Here is a 7,164-nt window from a genome sequence, read left to right on the forward strand (position 1 = left end):
TGTCAGGTAAGTGTTCTACCACTTAAGCTACATCCCCAATACTCTCTTTTTAAACCTGTCATTCACGTTTATTATATGCCAACTTGATTCCCGGGCCCCGTGTTCCTTCTGGGATGTCCTTCCCCCCCCCCCCACGCCACCTCCTCTTCTAGCACAGGAGCAGCTTGTCCCCTTACAGTGAAGATCATCTCAGTGGAGCAGCAGAGCCCACATGTAGGAGGGCTGTGGCCACAAGCTCTGTAAGGACAGTGCACACAGTGGGGATTTTGTTCACTTGGATATGCTCAGTGACTGAAGATCTCTAGCAGTTGGACATGGTGAATTCCAGGTCAGTCTCCGTCCTGGGGACGGGGTGGGTAAGCATCTCCAGTGAACCAGTGAGATCACCACTGCTCCAGCGACTTTGACTAAGTGCTCCTTTGGGCTTCTGGAGTTCTGGGTTCTGTGCCAGCCTTGCTGTCTGGCCTGGTCCACCTGCCGAGGGTCTTGCAATGATAGAGAGCACATTGCAAAGCAAGAACTCTCAGGCACTTGGTGGATTGCTAGACACAGATAATTCAGTGGCCCTGGCAGTTCCTCATGTCCTTCAGGGGAAGGTTTGACTATCTCGGTTCCTGTGGCAGTGTGGGGTTTCCTGGGTCAAAGGGGACATCAACGGAAGGGCTGGGAATCATTAACAATGGCCACCAAGCAAGAGAGTCAGGAAAGCAGAAGGAAGAAGAGAGGTCAGGGACACAGCAGAAAGCAGCTCCCTGTTCAGTTCGTAGAACTCTTATCTGCTGGAAACCAGGGCCATAAAAGACTCCTGTGTAGGTAGGCCACGGCATATCTGAAGCCCAGTACGTCTGTCTGTCTGTCTGTCTGTCTGGGGCCCGCATCTACTCCATGTTGGAAGCAATATGACCATCCCTTTCTTACTAAGGACACTTACATAGGACAGTGGGAGGTGACGGGGCACATTCGGGAAGACCCTCCCAAGGATGTTCGTTTCCTACTGGCGGCCCTGGCGGCCCTGACATTAATTCAGGCGGCTGGGGAGGAGTGCAGAGGCAGCCTGGGTTAGTTACTTGGTTGGCTGGGTGGGGGAGGGAGGCCTCTGGCTTGGGCCTGCTTGTCTTTCCATGGTGCCTCTGTCTGGTCAGTGCAGACGCAGGAGGCTGTCCTTTACAGTGGGTTTTCTGAGCCACCACCCTTGTGCCTCTTGAGGTTCTTTGTCAGCAACCATGGAGACCTTCCCCTTGTGATCGACAGGGATGCCTTAGAGCATCTTCAGTCCTCTCCTGGTGAGTTTTCAGTGCCAGGGTGAGTATTGGCTTCGCCTGCTGAACATCTGGTAATAGAAGTAGGGTCAGACAAACACGCATGAAGGAGAGCCCGGGCAAGGGCTCTGCCTTCACCACTTTTCCTCTGTTTAGGGGTGAAAAATCTTTGACGAGGGTTGGCCCAGCATTTTCCGAAATAAGGTGAGAGGCAGGAAACCCGAGGTCCCTCCTTTCAGATGAGTTTCTGGTTGGACACTGCACACTCAGACAGGAAGCACTTCCTGTCAGCGCCGAACTAAAGAGAAGCCATTTCGACGGGTCATCCGTCTCCCGATTTCACGGGTCTAAACGGAAAGTGAGCAGTCTATTGATTTGCTTTGCTGTTTTTTTTTTTTTTTTTTTTCTCTTCAGTAACAGCAGGAGAAAGAACGACTTTGGGGGCTGACTTTTCCGGTAGCATCAGGACCCGTGTGTCTCTGACAAAATGAAAATGTCAACGGAGAATAAAAATAGAGCTATCAAATAATTAAGTAATTACAGTGTGCTTTTTTTTTTTTTTTAAGGACAGCATGTTATCTGCGTGTCAGTATGTGACAGTCAAGACTTTTAGAGAGGCTCCTCTAATTCCCAGAATCCTATGGTGGCCTAAGGCTAAGGAAGGGGGGGCTTGGGTTCTCTTGGGACAGCGTGTCTTGATAAAGAGTCGGCACGCACTGTGCCGTGAACCCTCTGGAGTACAACTCATCCTCATGTCCTTGTGACCCCTGTGCTCAGGCGACAGGGTGAGACTACCGCAGGCATCTGCGGGCTTCCAGAGAAGGGCTTTTCGTTTCAGCCCTGGTTCCCCTTGTGGCTTTCAGCAGACAAAGGAGCAATGCGGATTAGGTTTCCAATTTGGCAACAGAGAGGACATTATACGCTAGCAAATGTCTTTACATGTGGATACAGGGTATCATTAGAAAGAAGGGATTATTAATAGAGTGCCAGCTGGGGCTGGAGGCATGGCTCAGTGGTGGAGAGCTGGCTGATCATGGGCAGGGACAGTGCTCCTCTTGTGTCTGTGTCTGTGTAAACTTTGTTTCCGGTCTGCAATCTCCAGTCATACTCCCTGGCACAGGCCTCTCTCCACTGGCTTCCCCTGCCCCTGTTATAGTCCTGCCCAGATGTGGGTCAGTTATAGCACTACATGTTCAGTACCTGATGATGCCCTTAAAATCTATCCCTATTCTTGCAGATTTCACTGAAAAGACAGAGACTAATTTGGAAGAGCTGAGATTATAAGTCCACAGGGGCTCCGACTCCACGTAGTCATGTCTTTCTTTATTCCTGTGTCTGCTCCTAGGTTCGTTCAGGCAAGGGGAGGCTCCTAGAGGAGCCCTCCAACCATACCATCCATAAGTTCCCTTACATCTTCCTGGGCTATTTCTGTCCTTACCCTATTGAAATTGCATTTCGCCAGGCGTGGTGGTGCACGCCTTTAATCCCAGCACTCGGGAGGCAGAGGCAGGCGGATTTCTGAGTTCCAGGCCAGCCTGATCTACAGAGTGAGATAGAAAGAAAGAGAGAGAGAAAAAAAAAATAAAAAAAAAAAAAAAAAAAAAAAAAAGGAGGAGAAGAAAAAGAAGACGAAGACGACAAAGATGAAGACGAAGAAGAAATTGCATCTTAAAGGTCGAATGTGGTGTATTCTCAAAGCTCAGCTCAAAAGAGGGTTTTATTTGATCTTTGTTTTTCTTTACTCTGAACTATCAACCCTCCCACCATGTACTTATATGCTTTATATTTATCCACCTAGCTCCTAATGGATTTTTCCTAAGCTGGCCCTTTGCATAGCAGGGTCCTGACTGGGAGTCCAAACTCTAGCTCTTACTCTGCCACCAACTGTATGAAACCAAGGATAACAGGAGATGTTGTTTCCTTGGTTTGGTGTCCAAATTAACTGGGATAACTAATGAAATGTGAAAGTATTCATAAATGTTTTTATTTTATAATTTTTTAAAGGTTTATTTATTTTATGTATATAAATACACTACAGCTGTCAGACACACCAGAAGAGGGCGTCAGATCCCATTACAGAGCCACCATATGGCTTTCTGGGAATTGAACTCAGGACCTCTGGAAGAGCAGTCAGTGCTCTTAACCTCTGAGCCATCTCTCCAGTCCTATTCATGAATGTTACCTGATAGCACCACAGGCTCTCAAATGTGAAAACAGACTGCTTCCCTCGAAACCCTGCCCCTTCTAGATCTTTTGCCCTCCTTATCCCACACAGGGCCAGTCAATAAATATTTATTGATGTGAAGATTCATGCCTACAGCGGCAGAGTTCAGGGAAGGAGAAATGACCCCGGAGGGAGGCTCTGAAAGGCTGGGGCAGCAGAAGAGGCCTCCCTATTCAGTTTCTAACTAATCCATGATTTAAGCTGTTGAATGCTTGAGTCGCTCCTTTCGGGATATTTGGGGTTTGTTGAACAGGAACCGGTGTTAGCAGTTAAAATACCTGTTAGTGCGACAGTCAGTTACAACGAATCTGCTTGGCATAGGGACAAAGTCCAGTCCTTGGATTAAATGCTTCTCTTAGATTAAATGCTGCTCTAACAGGATTATGTTGAGGAGAGGCCAGAGCCCTGGAAGCCTTAACTGGGATGATGGCGCCATCTACTGGCATCGCTGGGAAATGACGCCGGGCAAAGTGTGTCTTGGCAAGGGTTGAAGTCTTCACCATTGCTGTTCTTTCTGGATAAAGTGTGCACGAGACCGGACAGGGGGGATAAGTTAAGGGGCAGGAACAGCAAGCAGCAGGCAGGAGGCACCTCGGCAGTGTGGTGCGCAAAGGCGCAGCATCTTGGGTGGGCGAACGACAACCTTGTGGGTGTCATTGGAGGGCAGTTCCCTCCCCCACCTCACCATTCGCGGATCCTCTTTCTCCTTTTGTCCCACTTTTCTGTTCTCTGCTGGCTCCAAATTCCGAGAGGACCTTCTGGTTTCTCTTTTTGTATGTAAGGAAACCAGGACCGAGAAAATCTCGCTGACTCACCACATTTGGAGGACAATCCCGAACAGCTGGAACAGCGTGTCTCCGGAGGGACCCAGGACAGCGGTTCCTCACGTGACAGTCACTCCAGGAGCCAGGTAAGGTGACCCGAGGCTGGGCAGTCCAGACTGAGCAGTAGTGCAGGTGCCAGTTCCCACATCCATCCTTGCTCTGGTCACTGGCACTGGAGGGAATTGAATCCCAAGAATTTTGCTATCTTTTGATGTTTCCTTTGGAAAGATGAAATAGAGCAACGACTGATCTGGAAGCCATTTATTACTTTTTTTTTTTTTTCTATTAGTAAACTATATCAATCGGTCAGTAGATGGGTTGTAGATCGTTGTGTTTTTTGCGGAGAGTTTTAGTGTAGGAAGGCCTGAGGGGAACTAAAGATGCTTTAGACTAAAGAGTTCATTCACTTGCTTGGTCAGCACACAGGGAGTTGTCAAGGCCAATGAAAAGCAGGTAGACTGCTGTGGTGGTACCCAACTGTGACCCTCAGTTCCTGAGTGAGGGTGGGCCAGAAGGATTGCAAGTTCCAGGGCAGTTTGGAAATTAAAACGTTTTCTTGTTTTTTTTTTTGTTTGTTTGTTATGATTTTGTTTTTACAAAAAAAGGAGTGGCCGGTTCAGAATTTTGAATACCATTGCTGCTTGTCTTTGGCTGAGTTGTTTGATATTATCCTAAACTCTAGGATTTTTTTTTCCTAAAAGGAAGATAATGAAAACTGCCTGTTTCATTAAGAAAATGTATTAAAGGAAAAAAATCCTTGTAAATAATGTCTGTTAAAGGGTAATGTTATTACTTTGTTTAGCAAGTATTATCTTGTGATTGGAATTTTGGTAGATGGTCCACTTAATAGAAGTGCCTCTCGTGTTTCAGGAAAGATTTAAGATCTATCTATAGGGAAACTGAGGGAGAAACACCAGTCTTCAAGTGTTTGGAAGAAGATCCCTGTTTGAAAGACGTTGAGATCTTTCTTCTGTCCGAGAGATCTTGGAAGCTCCCTCCTGTTACCAGAGGTGTGGCCGTTCTTGGAAAATGTTTCCAAAGGAAGTCAGTGATTCACTGCTGCTATGTGCTCTGGTGGTGTGTCTCTGACTTAAAGACTGATACACAGGGATGTCCCCCTCCTTCCCCGGTCAGATAGCAGTGTGTTGTACTGGCGGGTCTGACAGTGCTGAGCTCTAAGCAGGGGCATGCCCGATACCTGGAGAAGGAGCTACAGGGAGTTAAGTAGCGAAGCTGTTCCACTTGCCCTAAAATCTCTGTCCAGAGACCTGACTCTGGTTTCTGAAAAAGCTGGTCATGAATATTTTCTATATTTGTTAACACTAGAAATACAAACAAAATTTCTCAGATTGGAATACTCAAAGTTACTTGTACTGAAAATGGCAAAAGGCCTAAATCCAGATGCCTTGTTTTAACAGTGTGCTGTAAAATGGTTATGAGTTGTCCATGTCTGCCAGTGTGGGTTTCTATCTGAATGGCCAGTCTTTGAGATGAGTTCAGTCTTTATTCCCTATTCGCGTATGTATTTGTTAATGGCAAGGATTGATGTTCATAAAACTAATAATTTGCCAAAAAAAAGAAAATGTGAGATTAAATGAAATATCATAAAAAAAATTTTGATTTGAGCTGGTGGGGCTGGATTTAGTTAATAAAGAGGTTAGTGAAAGTAGCGACACTGCACAACTTCACCTGAAATACAGCTGTCCTACTAACTCAGGACAGGGCCTTTTCTTTGAATTTTAATCTACTAGTTGGCTTTTTGAGTTGTTTCCTTAGGCAAGCGGCACGTGTAATGTCATGTCGCTTTTAGCTTTGGTTTGTTTTACTCTAGCAAGCATGTAAAGGCCCTTGCTAAACTACCTGCAACCTCGTTTTGAAATCACAGTTTTCCTCAAACATTCTCTCTCCGCATACCTAACTGCGCAGCAATATCTGAGCCACTTCCCACTGTGAAGTCATTCCCCAATATCTAACTTTGCTCTCAGAGAAATGATGTCCTTTCCTCGTACAGATGTTTGATCCCTCCACTCGGCAAGTACACTAATTAACTTCACAGCTTCAGTAACAGGGACAGCTGTGAACGGCTTCTTGAGACTCGAGCTCCCACGGTGGAGCAGAGGAAGTGTGAATACTTGTCCCCACTGCTGTGGGTGACAGAGTTTGCACAGGGCTCAGAGAATCACAGTTAACCTTCGGCCTGAATTACACAGGGGTCGGCCTACGCAGCTTTTTTTTTTTTTTTTTTTTTTTTTTTTTTTTGCCTGTTTTGCTGGTAGCCATGCATATTATTTCCATAGCTAATGAGATCAGAGTTCAAAGGGTAGTTTGCAATCCAGCTATCCTTTCCTCTTCAGTTTTCAGAGGAGGAACACCAAAACCACTTGTAATCCGGGCCTCTCTAATACGCCTTGTGCCTTCATTTCTCGAAGGAATGGTCTTGAGCTAGTATCTAAGCCCGAGGGATTTGTGTTTGTAAAGGTGTCCGGGTGTTACAGTACAGCATGAAAAGCTTCCAGTACCCCTGATCCATGACCTTTCTCTAGGACCAGGTAGGATCATGACATGCCCCATGGCTTTGGGGAATAGTACAAACCCTGAACCAGGGCACAGCTCTAGAGGTGGAGAGATGCATTAAAGCAGTATGTAAAGGGACCAAACAAGGGTCTGTCAGACTTCTGCCTGCGGCTTGAGATCCCCAGGCCCCTCCTCCTCCTCCTCCTCCTCCTCCTCCTTCTCTTTCTCCTCCCACTTCTCTTTCTCTTCCTCCTCCTCTTCCTCCTCCTCCTTCTCTTTCTCCTCCTCTTCCTCTCCCTCTTCCTCTTATTCTCCCTCCTCCTCCTCCCCCTCTTCCTCCTCC

General features: G+C 46.7%; 1 protein-coding gene across 1 annotated transcript in view; it reads left to right on the forward strand.

The window, feature by feature from the left end:
- Window positions 1-4,079: 4,079 nt before the first annotated feature.
- Window positions 4,080-7,164, forward strand: part of Mro (maestro) — a 16,111-nt gene continuing 13,026 nt past the window's right edge. The window contains exon 1 of the mRNA XM_029547174.1: window positions 4,080-4,393. The gene's annotated coding sequence lies outside the window, so the exon portion shown is untranslated. The remainder of the gene's footprint in view (window positions 4,394-7,164) is intronic.

The sequence above is a fragment of the Mus pahari genome, chromosome 15 (assembly GCF_900095145.1).
Source record: "Mus pahari chromosome 15, PAHARI_EIJ_v1.1, whole genome shotgun sequence".
NCBI classification, from domain to species: domain Eukaryota; kingdom Metazoa; phylum Chordata; class Mammalia; order Rodentia; family Muridae; genus Mus; species Mus pahari.